Source organism: Procambarus clarkii, unplaced genomic scaffold (assembly GCF_040958095.1).
Source record: "Procambarus clarkii isolate CNS0578487 unplaced genomic scaffold, FALCON_Pclarkii_2.0 HiC_scaffold_109, whole genome shotgun sequence".
Lineage (NCBI taxonomy): Eukaryota > Metazoa > Arthropoda > Malacostraca > Decapoda > Cambaridae > Procambarus > Procambarus clarkii.
Window position 1 is genome coordinate 688,821 of NW_027189142.1, and position 20,000 is coordinate 708,820.

General features: G+C 45.2%; 2 non-coding genes across 2 annotated transcripts; both read left to right on the forward strand.

Moving 5' to 3' along the window:
- Nucleotides 1-4,085: 4,085 nt before the first annotated feature.
- Nucleotides 4,086-4,204, forward strand: LOC138360415 (5S ribosomal RNA). Its single transcript, XR_011226363.1, has one exon. It is a non-coding gene; the product is annotated as a 5S ribosomal RNA (ribosomal RNA).
- Nucleotides 4,205-18,586: 14,382 nt separating this feature from the next.
- LOC138360339 (5S ribosomal RNA) lies at nt 18,587-18,705 on the forward strand. Its single transcript, XR_011226289.1, has one exon. It is a non-coding gene; the product is annotated as a 5S ribosomal RNA (ribosomal RNA).
- The last annotated feature ends 1,295 nt before the right edge of the window (nt 18,706-20,000 follow it).

Sequence of the window (20,000 nt, forward strand, 5' to 3'; positions counted from 1 at the left end):
TTTTCTAGAGATTAGAGATTCATTGTTATGTTCCACATTAGGATTACTATGCAGGCCACCCTCTTAGGTTTGAAAATGTCAAGAAAACGGTTAATTTAAAATGTCATCTCCTAACTTAACAGATTAAGCCAGAGGACCGAAAACAGAATAAAACAGGACTGGACAGTATATGTCACTTATACAAGCTGCTTTTATTTCTAGTACAGTATGACAATTTTTATTTTGGGTGGGGGGGGTGATCCTTGACAGTGCATAAGAGTGAAAAGCGACGGCGTTTTGTTTGTAAGAGAACAGGTTGTACTACAAATGACTTGATTTATTGATATCACATGTATGTATGACACCTAAATTATGCTAGGAATGTCTGAAATCTCCTTAGAAGGATATTTTGGCCCTGAGAAGGGCCGAGTTTGGTGTATACTAGGGTGGTCGATTTAGCTTATGCACGCTCTCCACGGATACGGCGAGCAAGCTGAATGTCCTTTGGCATGATGGTGACACGCTTGGCGTGGATGGCACAGAGGTTAGTGTCCTCGAAGAGACCGACCAGGTAAGCCTCGGATGCCTCCTGTAAAGCCATGACGGCAGACGACTGGAAGCGAAGATCGGTCTTGAAGTCCTGGGCAATCTCGCGCACCAGACGCTGGAAGGGAAGTTTCCTGATGAGCAACTCGGTGCTCTTCTGGTAACGACGGATCTCACGCAGGGCGACCGTTCCGGGCCTGTAACGGTGAGGCTTCTTCACACCCCCTGTGGCAGGAGCAGACTTGCGTGCTGCCTTGGTGGCCAGCTGCTTACGAGGAGCCTTGCCTCCCGTGGACTTGCGAGCAGTCTGCTTGGTGCGAGCCATGGTGAACAACTGTGGTTTGTGATGGCCGGCGCCGAAAAATTTTTGCTTATATACGCCGTCTCGAGGCGCTTGCTCGAGCGCCATTGGCTGCTCGACTCGCCTACGTCACCCCGTTGCCCCTCCCCTCCTTCCTCTGGCTGCAGCCAACAGGCGGCTCACCTCAATCACTATTATCGCTGATTTTGCTCTATTTTTTGGATTTGTGCAAAAGTCATTTCACAGGGACGTGAAACAGACGAGTAGGCAACTGCAGTTTTGAAAGCGTTGTGAGAAAGCCGTGTCTACTCGACCACAAGCGTAAAGTAAGGGCAGGCAGGAGTTGCAATGCTACTAGTACGTCCGCTTGATGGGATATAGTCGGGAAATCGTGCGGGCATTCGTCAATTCGATTCACACAACTTCAACACCATGACTGGACGCGGCAAGGGAGGCAAGGGACTCGGAAAGGGTGGCGCCAAGCGTCATCGTAAGGTGCTACGTGACAACATCCAGGGCATCACCAAGCCCGCTATTCGTCGCTTAGCTCGTCGTGGCGGCGTGAAGCGTATTTCGGGTCTCATCTACGAAGAGACCCGTGGCGTCCTGAAGGTGTTCCTCGAGAACGTCATCCGTGATGCTGTAACCTACACGGAACACGCCAAGAGGAAGACCGTCACTGCCATGGACGTGGTGTACGCTCTGAAGCGCCAGGGTCGTACCCTCTACGGATTCGGCGGATAAGAGCTTGGCTAATCCATCGATTCCACCCACCACCACCTCAAAACGGGACCTAATTAGGTCCCTATACTTTTTTACTGAAGGGCTTAATAGACGATAACATAAATTGTTTTGATATCAGCTAGCACATTGGGTCTTATGAAATCTATTTTTTATCCTCGCATGCTTAAAGGGACTCTGATTGGGGAGGGAGGGGGGGGGGGGAAGGTTTGTTACGTTATATACTAGCAGAGCAGGATCATTGGTGGGGGGGGGGGGTGAGGGGGAGAGAGAGAGAGAGAGAGATCTTTCCCAACTCTTCCTTTTTACATGAGTGAGCTACCCGTTTTATTCATTTTATCCTTCTCAGAGCTGTTTTGATAGTATCCAAATGATGGTAAATGAAAAGGGAGGACACGAATATCTACCCAGAATTCAGGACTGGCAATCGATATGCATGTTTGAGTGCGAATCTTTTTCTCTCTCAACTTAGGTATACGTTTATGTCGTACCTAAAAGCGAGAACCACACTATTGGGACAAGTATGCAAGGCCCAATTTTCCTAACAAGCACAGTTAATTTTGTTATTTTCGAACATTTCTTTCCAAATTGGTTTATCCAATTAACAGTATTATATTAAGATCATGAATTGCTGGGTTAGGTTAGGTTAGGTTAGGTTAGGTTAGGTTAGGTTAGCTTAGCTTAGGTTAGGTTAGGTTAGGTTAGGTTAGGTTAGCTTAGCTTAGCTTGGGTTAGCTTAGGTTAGGTTAGGTTAGCTTAGCTTGGGTTAGCATAGGTTAGGTTAGGTTTGATTACATTTCTATGTTAGATTTAACTCAAATTCAAAACAATTGCAGTCATTCGGCTTGTTAGTCAACTTGCCTCTAATAGGGGCAATTTGTCTAACAAGACTATTTAGTTTTGTGTGCATATATATATATATATATATATATATATATATATATATATATATATATATATATTATAGCTTCAAGACTCCGAACCAATATAGAAGCATCAAGAGGAAGTGCTTGTGTTATGGGCCAATAGGCCTTCTGCAGTTACTTCCATTCTTATGTTTTTATTCCCATTGGTTCGTGTTTTATCTTGTGTAAATGTCAATCACCTCACCAAAAACTTTGGTACCATATCACCTCACCCATGTATGTGTGTATATATATATATATATATATATATATATATATATATATATATATATATATATATATATATATATATATATATATATATATATATATATATATATATATATATATATATATATATATATATATAATATACAGAGTAAATCTACCCCAAAAGTAATGATTTATTTGTCTACAAAACTAAACTCTTTTTGGAATCATATGAGGCCCCTCCACTGAGGGGGGAGGCCTGGATGTTTATTGTCATGTGTATTCATGCTGCTTGCATGTCGTCGTTTATTTTGCCTTTGTTGTTTTCTTGACAGCTTTCTTTGCCTTGGGTGGTTTGGGAGATTTTGAAGCTCTCTTTATTTTGGGCTTTTTGTTCCCAACAACAAGCTGCTGCTGCTGCTGCTTCTTTTTCAAGGCTGTAGGTGGTTTGTTGCTTGTGGCGGCTTTCTTGGGAGTTACCACGGCCTTCTTTGCTGCTGTAGATGGTTTCTTGGTTGTGGTGGCTTTCTTGGGAGTTAGAACGGCCCTCTTCTCTGCTACGGCCAGCTTGAATGATCCACTAGCTCCACTTCCCTTGGTCTGAACAAGAATGCCGTCAGCCACTGCTTTCTTGAGAAATCTTCGGATGTAAATGGCGATCTTGGCAGCCTCGACTTTGTTGTTGGCAACAACGTACTTCTTGATTGCTTGTAGAGACGAGCCCTTACGGTCTTTGAGTGCTGCGACCGCGGCTAGAACCATTTGACTAGTTTTCGGGTGAGCAACCTGGACGCGAGGTTTCCTGGTGGTGGCCACCACAGCAGCAGCAGCCGCAGCCTTCTTGGTAGGCTTTGCTTCTACCATGATGATGATGAGATAACCAAGGTGATGAGAGACGCTCAGACAGTCACGGGGGAATGATGCTGCCGCCGCTTGAGCCGAACCTATTTATGTGCCGGCACGGTACAGAAGCTGCAACCTGGCAACTCGTCCACCAATCACGACGGTTGGTTTTACGGCTCCGAAACCTGGATCCCATATCTTCTCTAAAATAGAAGCATTTGTTCATGTTCTTTGTAAAAGTATCATAAAGCAGGACAGATGAGACAAATATCATAAAAACTGAAGAGCAGATGAGCACACACATGTATGTATTACAAAAGAAAATCCACAAATTCATTAGAAATTGGCAGGGTAGGCTGAGGAAGTAGGTAGATGTAAAATGTCTGTAAATGGCGAAAGAACATAAACCCAAGACTGAATAAACGATGTTAAATATCCATGCCAAGGAGACAAAAATATGTTAGGATACAATTACCATTAAGACACCACAAGAAGGTCCGTATCCTGCCGTGATGACTAAAAAGAGTTGGTTATTAGCCACAATGTGTAGGCAGTCTCATGCCAACGGCCATACCACGTTGAGAACACCGCTTCTCGTCCGATCAGCGAAGTTAAGCAACGTTGGGTTTGGTTAGTACTTGGATGGGTGACCGCCTGGGAACACCAAATGCTGTTGGCAATAATGTTTTTTGTTTTGTTTTGTTTTGTTTCGTTTGTTTTTGTTTGAATGGCTGGCTGGCTGGCTGGCTCCACGGGAAATTCACGGAGTTGTGTGGAATAAGGCCTGGTAAAATGAATTAATATGTATGTCATGTTTAAAACAAACTCGCTTAATATAGTGTGTGAGGCTTTATACAAAAACAAACAACCAAAACAAAACATGTTGTATATATATATATATATATATATATATATATATATATATATATATATATATATATATATATATATATATATAGCTTAATCCGGGTTTGAACTCGCAACTCCAAGAATACGCATCACTTATATACACTTTACCACTGGACCACTGCAGGACACTTGATGCTGAGGTATCAATTTAATGACGTAAATGCCATTTCCACAAATAAATGATAATTTAAAAGTATTTGTATGTACAAATCTTTTCTGTTTAAAAGGCTACAATATCAGTTACTGATATAATTTGTGTTAATGTTTCTATACCCACAGGAAGGCATGTTTTTGCTTATATGTAAGGGGTACGGAGAAGGAATCCACAGACCATCATTCCCCTTCCCCCCCCCCCCCCTCCCACCTACTACCACCACCACCACCACCACCACCACTACTCACCACCAATCACCACCAATCACCACCACCACCAATCACCACCACCACACCTAACCGAAAACCCCCTAACACATCAACCCTCCCCCCAATCAACAGGCGAAATAATAACCCTCAAATGCCTGCCTGCCTGCCTGCCAGCCAGCCAATACTAACGGTCTTCTCAGAAAGAAAATCTCTTTGTATCTGTATTACTTGATGAAATGTATGATTCTAATAATGAAAATAAATTGTTATGTCGGTTGTATGAGCATAATGACCAATATGCACGTGATATGAATGAATTAAATAGTGTAGTTTTAAGTAATTAGGTTGTAGACACATTAAGCGGATATGATATTTGACGCGTCCAGAACTGGTGATTTTTGGTTTAGTTTTAAATGCACCACCACCACCACCACCACCATTGCTTCCCCAGAGCCTAATTAAGGACCGGTAAAAGGAGTCAATATGTATGTCATCTATAAAACCAAAGAATGAATAAAAACACACACACACACACCTACATAATAGTACTAGGAAGATTGTATGGCATAAAAAAAAAAAAAAAAGTACTCCCATTGGGTCGTTTGAACTCGCGACTTCCAAAACACCAGCCACACACCTTACCACCCAGCCACCATAGAGTTGGTATAATTGTGCAACTTTAGTTATAAAACTAAAGTTCTTATTGTCTCAAATCTTATTGTCTGTTCTATGAAAAGGCATGATGTAAATTATGTATTTTTTGAATGATTGAATTGTAGGCACATTAAGCGGATTCGATATTTGATATATCCAGAAAAGGTGATTTCTGTTCAGTTTTAAAATGCATCACCGTTAACGCTAAAGGACTGGTAAAACGACTCGATGTTTGTCATTTTTAAAATAAACACTAAAACTAGGCCCTTAACATATATAATGTTTGAATATAAATTGAATGCATATAAATACAAAGTGGGAGTGGCTGGCTGGCTGGCTGCCTGCCTGCCTGGCTGGCTGGCTGGCTGGCTGGCTGGTTGGCTGACTGGCTGGCTGCCTGGCTGCCTGCCTGCCTGCCTGCCTGCCTGCCTGCCTGCCTGCCTGCCTGCCTGCCTGGCTGGCTGGCTGGCTGGCTGGCTGGCTGGCTGGCTGCCCGCCCGCCCGCCCGCCCGCCCGCCCGCCCGCCCGCCCGCCTGCTTGCCTTGCCTTGCCTTGCCTTGCCTTGGCTGTCCTGTCCTGTTATTGCCTTGCCTTGCCTTGCCTTGCCTTGCCTTGCCCTGCCCTGCCTTGGCTGCAGCTGGCTGGCTGGCCGTAAATCAACTCTTAACAACACCACACCACACCACACCATCACTCATCACCCATCACCCACCACCGGCCCCAGTCTCCCAGCCTCTCTTATATACCCGAGCAGGCCCTTTAAATTATTTGAATTGTTGCACTTCGGCCAATGGCACGATCGCTGCTGCTCAAACATATTCTGGTTCACAAGTATTATAATATATTATATTATATTATATTATATATATATATATATATATATATATATATATATATATATATATATATATATATATATATATATATATATATATTTATTCATGAAACACATTAAAACCTTGATCATTTATTCATTCGTTACGTCTAGTGAAGAATTGCTTTTGTTCATTTGTATGATTAAAAATTGATAGAATATGAATTCCTCGCTTAAAGTAAAATATAAAATATATATTGGATTTATATGATTGGTTAATATTCCAAGTGATGCTGAATATCCCCTATAATTTTGTTTTGTTTGTTTGTTTGTTATGTACACATTCCAAATGAAATCAATATAAATGTTATTATTAATGTTTGAAAGTTGATTGTCTACTTGAATCTCTCTATTAAAGTGTGTGTGGCTCCGGATGGAGCCTGGTTATGGTATTTGTCGTGGTGGGTGGCAGAAGTGCTTACTTCTTCTCTGTCTTCTTTGGCAAAAGAACTGCCTGAATGTTTGGAAGAACACCTCCCTGTGCAATGGTTACGCCAGACAGAAGTTTGTTGAGTTCTTCGTCGTTGCGGATGGCCAACTGCAAGTGACGTGGGATGATACGGGTCTTCTTGTTGTCACGTGCGGCGTTACCGGCGAGCTCCAGAACTTCGGCAGCGAGGTATTCCATGACGGCTGCCAGGTAGACAGGAGCGCCAGCACCGACGCGTTCGGCGTAGTTGCCCTTACGCAGCAGACGGTGAATTCTGCCCACGGGGAACTGAAGTCCGGCCCTGCTGGAGCGAGACTTTGACTTGCCCTTCACTTTGCCTCCCTTGCCGCGTCCTGACATTGCTGCTGCTGTTGTGGGTTTGTGGTGGTTTTATGCCGCCCCGCAGATCGAGCTTCGTGTTATATACCCCGCTCAGGATCAAGGGAGCCCGCCACTGACCAATCAGCGCGCTCCGCCACGCGACCCGCTCTGAGCTGAGTCGCGAGCGGGATATAAAAGGAAAGCTCGCCTCGCGCAAAAGTTCATTATTGTATCGCAACGCCAGCCAGCACGAGCATCATCATGCCACCCAAGGCATCTGGAAAGGCTGCCAAGAAGGCCGGAAAGGCCCAGAAGGCCATTGCCAAGGGCGATAAGAAAAAGAAGCGCAGGAGGAAGGAGAGCTACAGCATCTACATCTACAAAGTGCTGAAGCAGGTCCACCCCGACACTGGTATCTCTTCCAAAGCCATGTCGATCATGAACTCGTTCGTGAACGACATCTTCGAGCGCATCGCCGCCGAGGCTTCTCGCCTGGCCCACTACAACAAGCGTTCCACCATTACCAGTCGGGAGATCCAGACGGCTGTAAGGCTCCTGTTGCCCGGAGAACTGGCCAAGCACGCCGTCTCTGAGGGCACTAAGGCCGTCACCAAGTACACCTCCTCCAAGTAAACGGCTTACTTACTGCCCTGTGGTGGTGGCTTGGCCTCAAACCAACAAACTCGGCTCCATTGGAGCCACACTTTAATTTCTAAAGAGATTGTGAGTGTTAGACACCAATACTATTATAACAAAAACCTCTGTCACTGAAAGCAAATAGCTATAAAATGAGAATATTTATGAAACTGTCTGTGTGTGTTTCTCTCTCTCAGTGTCTGTCTGTCTGTCTGTCTGTCTGTCTGTCTGTCTGCCTGCCTGCCTGCCTGTCTGTCTGTCTGTCTGTCTGTCTGTCTGTCTGTCTGTCTGTCTGTCTGTCTGTCTATCTGTCTGTCTTGTCTGTCTTGTCTGTCTGTCTGTGTGTGTCTCTCTCTCTCTCTCTCTCTCTCTCTCTCTCTCTCTCTCTCTCTCTCTCTCTCTCTCTCTCTCTCTCTCTCTCTCTCTCTCTCTCTCTCTCTCTCTCTCTCTCAACACATATAAGCACTCGGTATCTTTTTTCTAGAGATTAGAGATTCATTGTTATGTTCCACATTAGGATTACTATGCAGGCCACCCTCTTAGGTTTGAAAATGTCAAGAAAACGGTTAATTTAAAATGTCATCTCCTAACTTAACAGATTAAGCCAGAGGACCGAAAACAGAATAAAACAGGACTGGACAGTATATGTCACTTATACAAGCTGCTTTTATTTCTAGTACAGTATGACAATTTTTATTTTGGGGGGGGGGGGTGATCCTTGACAGTGCATAAGAGTGAAAAGCGACGGCGTTTTGTTTGTAAGAGAACAGGTTGTACTACAAATGACTTGATTTATTGATATCACATGTATGTATGACACCTAAATTATGCTAGGAATGTCTGAAATCTCCTTAGAAGGATATTTTGGCCCTGAGAAGGGCCGAGTTTGGTGTATACTAGGGTGGTCGATTTAGCTTATGCACGCTCTCCACGGATACGGCGAGCAAGCTGAATGTCCTTTGGCATGATGGTGACACGCTTGGCGTGGATGGCACAGAGGTTAGTGTCCTCGAAGAGACCGACCAGGTAAGCCTCGGATGCCTCCTGTAAAGCCATGACGGCAGACGACTGGAAGCGAAGATCGGTCTTGAAGTCCTGGGCAATCTCGCGCACCAGACGCTGGAAGGGAAGTTTCCTGATGAGCAACTCGGTGCTCTTCTGGTAACGACGGATCTCACGCAGGGCGACCGTTCCGGGCCTGTAACGGTGAGGCTTCTTCACACCCCCTGTGGCAGGAGCAGACTTGCGTGCTGCCTTGGTGGCCAGCTGCTTACGAGGAGCCTTGCCTCCCGTGGACTTGCGAGCAGTCTGCTTGGTGCGAGCCATGGTGACCAACTGTGGTTTGTGATGGCCGGCGCCGAAAAATTTTTGCTTATATACGCCGTCTCGAGGCGCTTGCTCGAGCGCCATTGGCTGCTCGACTCGCCTACGTCACCCCGTTGCCCCTCCCCTCCTTCCTCTGGCTGCAGCCAACAGGCGGCTCACCTCAATCACTATTATCGCTGATTTTGCTCTATTTTTTGGATTTGTGCAAAAGTCATTTCACAGGGACGTGAAACAGACGAGTAGGCAACTGCAGTTTTGAAAGCGTTGTGAGAAAGCCGTGTCTACTCGACCACAAGCGTAAAGTAAGGGCAGGCAGGAGTTGCAATGCTACTAGTACGTCCGCTTGATGGGATATAGTCGGGAAATCGTGCGGGCATTCGTCATTCGTCATCTTTTCATTGGCAACGGAAGCACTAGCACGTCGCGCTCGCAGTGAGATCTAGGCGATACGCTGTTTGAGCGCCCCCGCACCTGCAACCACCTGCCTCTGCATTATTGCAGTTACATGGGACCACCGTTTTGAGGCATCTAACATCACAACCACCACAGTGATCCAACAGCATGGATTCAACAGATAGAGATGCAGAGCGCTAGTAGCACCTGTTGCTAACTTGCAAGGTCAGGGCCGCTTGGTCGGCCCAGACGAGCATACTCTCGTGGTAACCCTACCTGGGGCCACATACTTATCACAGCCATCTTCCATCCAAGGCAACACCCAGGCAAACTGGCACACACCTCTTTTTCAGGCAACGACGGCTCTTCCTCTCGGCGTGTTCACGGTTTATGTTACAGCTCTATCAGTGATATAACGTGCAAAGATACATTACCCTAGTGGGCCAACCCGTACTGCCACCCTGAATAAAACCAGGGACAGCTGGATGGCCTAACTTACGTAATGTGTATTGCCGTATATAGCACTCTTTCTCTCCTCTGCTAAACATTTCTTCCTCTTCAGGCCGGGACCTACCCCCTGTGCGGTGAAAGTGCAGTGGGGTATTCGTCCTTTCCTCCCAGGTGGGGCCACAGCACGTGCTTGCGCCCTGTGTCTCCCTGCCTGGCTTGTTTGCTATGCCGATCCACTGCTAGAACCTCGTGATAGTGCGAGTCAACTAGCAGTGGGGGTTGCCCTTGAGTAACACCTTCAGGACTCACAAATACTTTGTATTTGTGCCGAACCGGGTTCAATTAGCCTGCTAAGAACCCGGAATTACGCCTCTGACAACCGAGCTCCAACCCACAGCTCACGAGCCTAAGATCCACAGCTCCACGGAGATCGCAGCTACCCAGCTGAGTCAACCCACCACCACCTCCTCCACCAGACCACTACCTCACCTAAAATGCACTGCCTTCGCCTCATCTATGCTCTTGATCCTCCCCTTGACCCTGACGGAATAGGACAGAAAATCTACATGATCACCCAGACTCCTTACACCTCCATCACCCCCATTGACAAAGGAATAAAGCTCTTTCTACCCTCTGAATCTGACCTCTATGCTTGCCTCACCCCCAAAGCCCGAACAGGACTACAGACACTTGGACTCACCCCTGCACTGACACTGGAACAGAAACATAATTGCACTGCTGTTGCCTTCAACGTAGACACCACCCTCCTCTCCACGATTACAACTTTAGACAAACAACGTACTGCCGACATCGGAAAAGCCAACAACATCATCATAGAAGATCTCTTCCACCCACCAAACACAAAGATCCTCAGAATCCGTTGCTCCTCCCCCACTGAAGCTGAATCCCTCCTCACACATGGCTTTAAAGCAGACCACATTTCCATCCCACATTATAACTTCAAGATGAGCACATACCAGTCCATTACACAATGCTTCAGGTGCTATGGATTCAACCATACCACCAGGCAATGCAAGGAAAAGGAACAAGCCTGCTCCTTATGCGCCAACAAAGGACACTTCTGGAAAGATTGCACAGAAGGAACACGATGCTGTATAAACTGTGGTGAAAACCATCCTGCCACCCACCACAATTGCAAAATCAGGGTGCAACTCATCAAGGCAATGAGGAATAAGACCCAAAACACACTACCCCAATATCATGCCCAGACAGCACGCCAGCTTTATCCCCAAAACCTCACTAACCAGCTTCACCGCCCCAACACACTTCCCCAAAATGCTCAAACAATACCCATCAACCCTCAAGGTAGAGGTGCCCTGCTCCCCACCCCCCCAGGTTTCCCACCTCTCCAAACCCACACCACCAGCGGACACCATCTCGCAAACCACCATACTCAGGCCCCCCCTCCCCCCCCTCACCCAACAACAGACGACACCCCGAGAATAGTGGCAGCTATCATAATAGCACAGATATCAGCACAAGGAGACACGAGGAAGGCAATTTCCAACATCCAACAAATCCTACTAGCAAACAACCTCCCTCCAATAGTCATCCCTCCCAGCTTGGCGTCACAACCAGTACAACCCCTAACACCTCCCCCCATCACCCCACAAGCACTTACACCACCACCACCCCTTATTACTCCCCAGACACCAAACCCAGTATCACCCCCACCCCTTATCACACTCCAGGCATCAAACCCAGTACCACTCTCACCCCTCACCACCTCCCAGACAAAAAACCCAGCACCACCCACACCCTCTTCCCCACCTTCTATCACACCCCAGGCAACAAACCCAGTACAACCCCCACCTCTCATCACCTCCCAGACAGAAAACCCAGCACCACCCCTACTCTCTTCCCCACCCCCCATCACCCCCCAGGCATCAAACCCAGTACCACCCCTACTCTCGCCCCCACCCCTCACCACCTCACAGACAACAAACCCAACACCACCCCCTCCCCCCATCACCCCCCAAACACCAAACACAGAACCATCTACACCCTCCCCTGACACCCAGGCCTCTAACTGCTTCTCACAGACCATGCTCCCCATGACAGCTACCCCTCTTCAGTCAAAAAGATCAAGTTCACCAAAACACAAAACAACTCTTCAAGTGAAAAGAACAAACTCACCTAAACAAAACAAAAAATTTCTGCATGCAAGACGAACAACCCCAATACACAAGAAAACCAACCCATCAATTAAAAAGAAATCAGATACCAAGAAACATGTAACCTCCCTCACCTTAGCCCACACGCCCAACACGTCAACTCACCTCACGCCCAACACGCTAGCCAACCTCACGCCCCTAACCCAATACCACACAGGTACAAAGCCCAAAATCCCACAAAATTTGCCCCAAAACGTGTCTTTCTCAGCCAAGAGGACTAACACCTCCCCAGACCACTCCCTCACCCCTACACCAAAACTTCCTAAATTCATACCAGACACCATGCAAAACGGACGCCATACATATCTCCTACCCAAATCTATAATTACCAAATCTGTCTACACAACGAATCAATCCACAAAGGAGAACCCCTCCGGTTCAAATGCCACAAACACTCCCCCAACAAGTCAATAAATATGAAAATCACACAATTTAACGTTAGAGCATATTACAACATCAGACACCTAATTGCTAACTTTGTGGAGAATGAAAGACCGGATGTGCTGCTACTAAACAGCACATGCGTGACGAACTCTCACAAAATTAGACATTTTGGCTTCACAACATACCAATCTCCTGATGAAGCTTACGAAGGGGTTGCTATTCTAATAAAGAACACCTATAAACATGACCTCCTCACTACCAACTGGCAACACAAACACTTCCTAGCAGTCCGCATTCACACTCAACACGGGCAGATGATCATTGGTACCACATACATTCGTCCAAACTTGGGTCTCCCCCTCCAGGACCTAAACACTCTCTTCAACCACACACACATACCAGTCTTCCTCCTAGCAGACCTAAATGCAAAACACCAAACATTCAACCATCGCCAACACAACATGCACGGTCAACAACTACACCAACTCCACCAAAACAAACACCTCACCTTCCTTGGCCCTGACTTCCAAACAACCTACACACACAATGGAACTGGGAGACCAGATCTAATCCTCACCAACAGAGCAGGCACTCACCTACAACACTACATCACACCCGGACCCCTCACTGGCTCAGATCACATACCCATATCACTCACACTCTCCAGCAACCCCATACTCATCCCAGCCACCCCACAATATGACTATCAAAATGCAGACTGGGAAGCCTTCAAACAACACCTAACTGCCAGCACACAGCCCTACAACTTCCAAGACAAACCACACACAGACATAGATTCCCAAGTCCTCACCATCCAGAATAACATCATACAAGCAGCTGATGCTACCATTCCAAAAACAACCCACAAAACTAGATACTCCTTTTTTCCTTCGATCAGAACAAAAAGGCTACTCTCCTGCTATCACAACAGATTCACCCACAACCTTCACAGATACAATCAAGTAAACACAGACCTCACTATACTCAAAAACCACATACTCAACAGCCTTGACCAAGACCATGCTAACAACTGGGAGAAACTCATACATAAAGCTGAAATACAAAGAAAAACAACTCCACAACAATTCTGGAACTTCATAAAGAGGATCAGAGGAAACTCCTCCTCTTCTGCCTTTACATACATCACTCACAACAATCAAAACTACACCGATCCCTCAGAAGTAATAGGCATATTCAAACAACACTGGCAGGACATCTTCAATCCCCACCCCCCACAACCAACAGCAATACAAAACATAAACAGAGTAGAAACATGGATACGACACAACCCTCATGCCATCACACACTACCCTACCATTGACCTCACGACACTAGACGACTTAGAAAGTGACCTCACAGAATCAATACTACCTGAAGAAGTTAAACTCATGCTCAAGAACACCAGACGTAAAGCCCCAGGAGCCTCTGGCATTGGCCAAGCTCTCCTCAAGCAACTTCCAGACCCCCTAATCTTTGCACTCACAGACGTCTACAACGCCTCACTAGCATCAGGATATTTCCCAAGCCCATTCAAAGAAGCCACAGCAATCCTCATTCCAAAACCCCAAAAATCCCCGACAGACCCTAAGAACTACAGACCGATCAGCTTACTAGAGACATTAGGAAAAGTATACGAAAAACTCATTAATCATAAACTCAGGAATCACCTAGAACACAAAAACATATTGACAGACAAACAATTTGGCTTCAGACAACACCGCTCAACACAAGACGCACTGAACATAATAACAAACTACCTCTCCATAAATAAACACCAAAGGGCCAAGACGGCCCTCATTGCAAAGGACGTCGAAAAAGCTTTTGACACCGTATGGCACGACGGCCTGCGTTACAAACTCTGCACTCTGTTTCAACTATCTGATAACATGCAGAGGCTACTTTGCAGCTTTCTAACAAATAGAAAGATGCAGATCAAGTTCCTCAGCAAGCTGTCGGGTTATTTCAACCTAAATGCAGGTGTCCCTCAGGGCTCAGTTCTTTCACCAACCTTATACATACTCTATATAAACGACATCCCTGACCCAGTATACTGGACATCAATGACCCTTTGCTACGCTGACGACGTAACCCAACTGATCACAGACTATACGATTAACGCCCTCACACGGAAAGCACAACAAGAAATAGACAAAGTCACCCTCTGGGAACACGACTGGCGAATAAAAACAAACCCCAACAAGTCAAAAATAACATACTTTTTCTACAACAAACGACGTAACCCTGACCCAGTAAAACTCTACTCTCAATCACCAGATGCAACACAGATCCCAAGAGTCAACAAAACCACAGTACTTGGACTCACACTAGACTTTAACCTTCGCTTTCACACACACATAACACCCAAGAAAGCTATAGCCTCAAACGCCCTATCAAAACTCTACCCACTTAAACATGCCTCCCAAGCCACCAAGCTCTACTTATACAAAACACTTATTCTCCCACTCCTAACATATGCACCGATCCCACTCACACTTGCAGCACCAACAAATAGGAAGAAACTCCAGCGTACCCAGAACAGGGCTCTGAGATGGGTGTTCGATACCCATTGGCAGGACTTCACCACCAGTGAGGCCCTGCATGAGAGGGCGAACATCCCACCTCTGAACATAACCTGGGATACTATGGGGAAGAAACAGATTGACAGAATTCTCACCTATCATGACAACTACGACACGTTCCTCAGAAACGTCCTAAGCAGACCCAGACATACGCACAACCTCTTTAACCTGATCGACGATCCACCTCCTGCTCCGTCCTTTACATAACCCCTCTCCTATAATATCACTACTCAAATCACCAAACTTCCAACTATAACCTCCTAACTCTTCTCCCCCCTCTTTAGGGGGGGACCAACTAGCTCCCGTTTTCTGGTGCCTTGGGTGGGCCGCGATGCTGATTAACAGATCAAAGACCACATCTGGTGTGAGCCTCCAGGGCACATCCAGCTGAGGACTGCTGTCTCCGTGGGTGCTCAGAAAAGACGAAATGTTGTCACAGATCCGATTCCTCGCCTTCACTGCCTAGTCTGGTCATAACGATTTCAATGCCATGCAGCTGGGTCTAGCCCTGGCACTTTACCTCATACTGAAAACCCTTCCTCTCACCCCCACTAATTCTTCCCCTATCCCCACTTCCACGCTCACCCATTAGGGTATCTTGACCTATATTTAAATGAATGAATGAATGGCATTCGTCAATTCGATTCACACAACTTCAACACCATGACTGGACGCGGCAAGGGAGGCAAGGGACTCGGAAAGGGTGGCGCCAAGCGTCATCGTAAGGTGCTACGTGACAACATCCAGGGCATCACCAAGCCCGCTATTCGTCGCTTAGCTCGTCGTGGCGGCGTGAAGCGTATTTCGGGTCTCATCTACGAAGAGACCCGTGGCGTCCTGAAGGTGTTCCTCGAGAACGTCATCCGTGATGCTGTAACCTACACGGAACACGCCAAGAGGAAGACCGTCACTGCCATGGACGTGGTGTACGCTCTGAAGCGCCAGGGTCGTACCCTCTACGGATTCGGCGGATAAGAGCTTGGCTAATCCATCGATTCCACCCACCACCACCTCAAAACGGGACCTAATTAGGTCCCTATACTTTTTTACTGAAGGGCTTAATAGACGATAACATAAATTGTTTTGATATCAGCTAGCACATTGGGTCTTATGAAATCTATTTTTTATCCTCGCATGCTTAAAGGGACTCTGATTGGGGAGGGAGGGGGGGGGGGAAGGTTTGTTACGTTATATACTAGCAGAGCAGGATCATTGGTGGGGGGGGGGGTGAGGGGGAGAGAGAGAGAGAGAGAGATCTTTCCCAACTCTTCCTTTTTACATGAGTGAGCTACCCGTTTTATTCATTTTATCCTTCTCAGAGCTGTTTTGATAGTATCCAAATGATGGTAAATGAAAAGGGAGGACACGAATATCTACCCAGAATTCAGGACTGGCAATCGATATGCATGTTTGAGTGCGAATCTTTTTCTCTCTCAACTTAGGTATACGTTTATGTCGTACCTAAAAGCGAGAACCACACTATTGGGACAAGTATGCAAGGCCCAATTTTCCTAACAAGCACAGTTAATTTTGTTATTTTCGAACATTTCTTTCCAAATTGGTTTATCCAATTAACAGTATTATATTAAGATCATGAATTGCTGGGTTAGGTTAGGTTAGGTTAGGTTAGGTTAGGTTAGCTTAGCTTAGGTTAGGTTAGGTTAGGTTAGGTTAGGTTAGCTTAGCTTAGCTTGGGTTAGCTTAGGTTAGGTTAGGTTAGCTTAGCTTGGGTTAGCATAGGTTAGGTTAGGTTTGATTACATTTCTATGTTAGATTTAACTCAAATTCAAAACAATTGCAGTCATTCGGCTTGTTAGTCAACTTGCCTCTAATAGGGGCAATTTGTCTAACAAGACTATTTAGTTTTGTGTGCATATATATATATATATATATATATATATATATATATATATATATATATATATATATATATATATATATATATATATATATATATATATATATATATATATATATTATAGCTTCAAGACTCCGAACCAATATAGAAGCATCAAGAGGAAGTGCTTGTGTTATGGGCCAATAGGCCTTCTGCAGTTACTTCCATTCTTATGTTTTTATTCCCATTGGTTCGTGTTTTATCTTGTGTAAATGTCAATCACCTCACCAAAAACTTTGGTACCATATCACCTCACCCATGTATGTGTGTATATATATATATATATATATATATATATATATATATATATATATATATATATATATATATATATATATATATATATATATATATATATATATATATATATATATATATATATATATATATATATATATATATATATAATATACAGAGTAAATCTACCCCAAAAGTAATGATTTATTTGTCTACAAAACTAAACTCTTTTTGGAATCATATGAGGCCCCTCCACTGAGGGGGGAGGCCTGGATGTTTATTGTCATGTGTATTCATGCTGCTTGCATGTCGTCGTTTATTTTGCCTTTGTTGTTTTCTTGACAGCTTTCTTTGCCTTGGGTGGTTTGGGAGATTTTGAAGCTCTCTTTATTTTGGGCTTTTTGTTCCCAACAACAAGCTGCTGCTGCTGCTGCTTCTTTTTCAAGGCTGTAGGTGGTTTGTTGCTTGTGGCGGCTTTCTTGGGAGTTACCACGGCCTTCTTTGCTGCTGTAGATGGTTTCTTGGTTGTGGTGGCTTTCTTGGGAGTTAGAACGGCCCTCTTCTCTGCTACGGCCAGCTTGAATGATCCACTAGCTCCACTTCCCTTGGTCTGAACAAGAATGCCGTCAGCCACTGCTTTCTTGAGAAATCTTCGGATGTAAATGGCGATCTTGGCAGCCTCGACTTTGTTGTTGGCAACAACGTACTTCTTGATTGCTTGTAGAGACGAGCCCTTACGGTCTTTGAGTGCTGCGACCGCGGCTAGAACCATTTGACTAGTTTTCGGGTGAGCAACCTGGACGCGAGGTTTCCTGGTGGTGGCCACCACAGCAGCAGCAGCCGCAGCCTTCTTGGTAGGCTTTGCTTCTACCATGATGATGATGAGATAACCAAGGTGATGAGAGACGCTCAGACAGTCACGGGGGAATGATGCTGCCGCCGCTTGAGCCGAACCTATTTATGTGCCGGCACGGTACAGAAGCTGCAACCTGGCAACTCGTCCACCAATCACGACGGTTGGTTTTACGGCTCCGAAACCTGGATCCCATATCTTCTCTAAAATAGAAGCATTTGTTCATGTTCTTTGTAAAAGTATCATAAAGCAGGACAGATGAGACAAATATCATAAAAACTGAAGAGCAGATGAGCACACACATGTATGTATTACAAAAGAAAATCCACAAATTCATTAGAAATTGGCAGGGTAGGCTGAGGAAGTAGGTAGATGTAAAATGTCTGTAAATGGCGAAAGAACATAAACCCAAGACTGAATAAACGATGTTAAATATCCATGCCAAGGAGACAAAAATATGTTAGGATACAATTACCATTAAGACACCACAAGAAGGTCCGTATCCTGCCGTGATGACTAAAAAGAGTTGGTTATTAGCCACAATGTGTAGGCAGTCTCATGCCAACGGCCATACCACGTTGAGAACACCGCTTCTCGTCCGATCAGCGAAGTTAAGCAACGTTGGGTTTGGTTAGTACTTGGATGGGTGACCGCCTGGGAACACCAAATGCTGTTGGCAATAATGTTTTTTGTTTTGTTTTGTTTTGTTTCGTTTGTTTTTGTTTGAATGGCTGGCTGGCTGGCTGGCTCCACGGGAAATTCACGGAGTTGTGTGGAATAAGGCCTGGTAAAATGAATTAATATGTATGTCATGTTTAAAACAAACTCGCTTAACACTTTCGCCCGGGCATGACGCAGCATTGCGTCATCCGTTTACTGGCGGTAATACCGGGGATGACGCAGCATTGCGTCATCCACTTTAAATAATCGCCAAAAATCAGGTTTTTATCCGATTTTTTTGGGACTAGTTTTAAAATGTGCGCCGATGTCTTCCCATTTTCTTTGTTGAGCCTCGTGGCCCTCAGGTGGCTTGGCACACGCCGTGGGCCCATTGTTTTCGCTCCACTGCTGTGACTAATGTCGCCTCCCCTCGCATCTCAAACGTGTGAACATTTCGGCTATTTTCCGTGGCTATATTTCTTACTGCGGCTTTAGAAACTATCTACCCTTACTCCACGATGGATAGTGATCATGAACAAGGCCCTTCCAGGAAGAAAATTGCGAAAGAAAGGCTTGAAAAGGGAGGGAATTGGGAGTGTAGGTGGAAGGCGTCTGAGCACTCACTCCCGGCTAACGCGTGGCCCGTCTTCAACTCGTCGGCAGTTGGAGCGTGACCAGGTTTTATATTTTATATGCTAATGTTCCTCTAGAGAATTCTATTGCGAACCCATTGAGACCAAAATGAAAGACCTAGGACAAAAATTGAGGTGACCAGAGTGAAAATAGTGAAAACATTTTATCGCGTTTGCGCGCTCCTGGGTAACTCGTTCGCACTTTCTCTGTTTGCTGCGGGTAATTAGCCGGGCTTTTGGAGTTTATATGCATTTAGTGCTGTAGAGAATTCTATTGCGAACACAATGATACCAAATTTAATCTCGTAGGACGAGAATTAAGGTGACAAAGTTGAAAAGAGTATACACTTTTCAGAATTTATGCGCGCTCCCGTGACACCCTGGGTCCCATATCGCACTATTGAGGGGTGGCGTGCGGGGTGAGCGAAAGTGTTAATATAGTGTGTGAGGCTTTATACAAAAACAAACAACCAAAACAAAACATGTTGTATATATATATATATATATATATATATATATATATATATATATATATATATATATATATATATATAGCTTAATCCGGGTTTGAACTCGCAACTCCAAGAATACGCATCACTTATATACACTTTACCACTGGACCACTGCAGGACACTTGATGCTGAGGTATCAATTTAATGACGTAAATGCCATTTCCACAAAT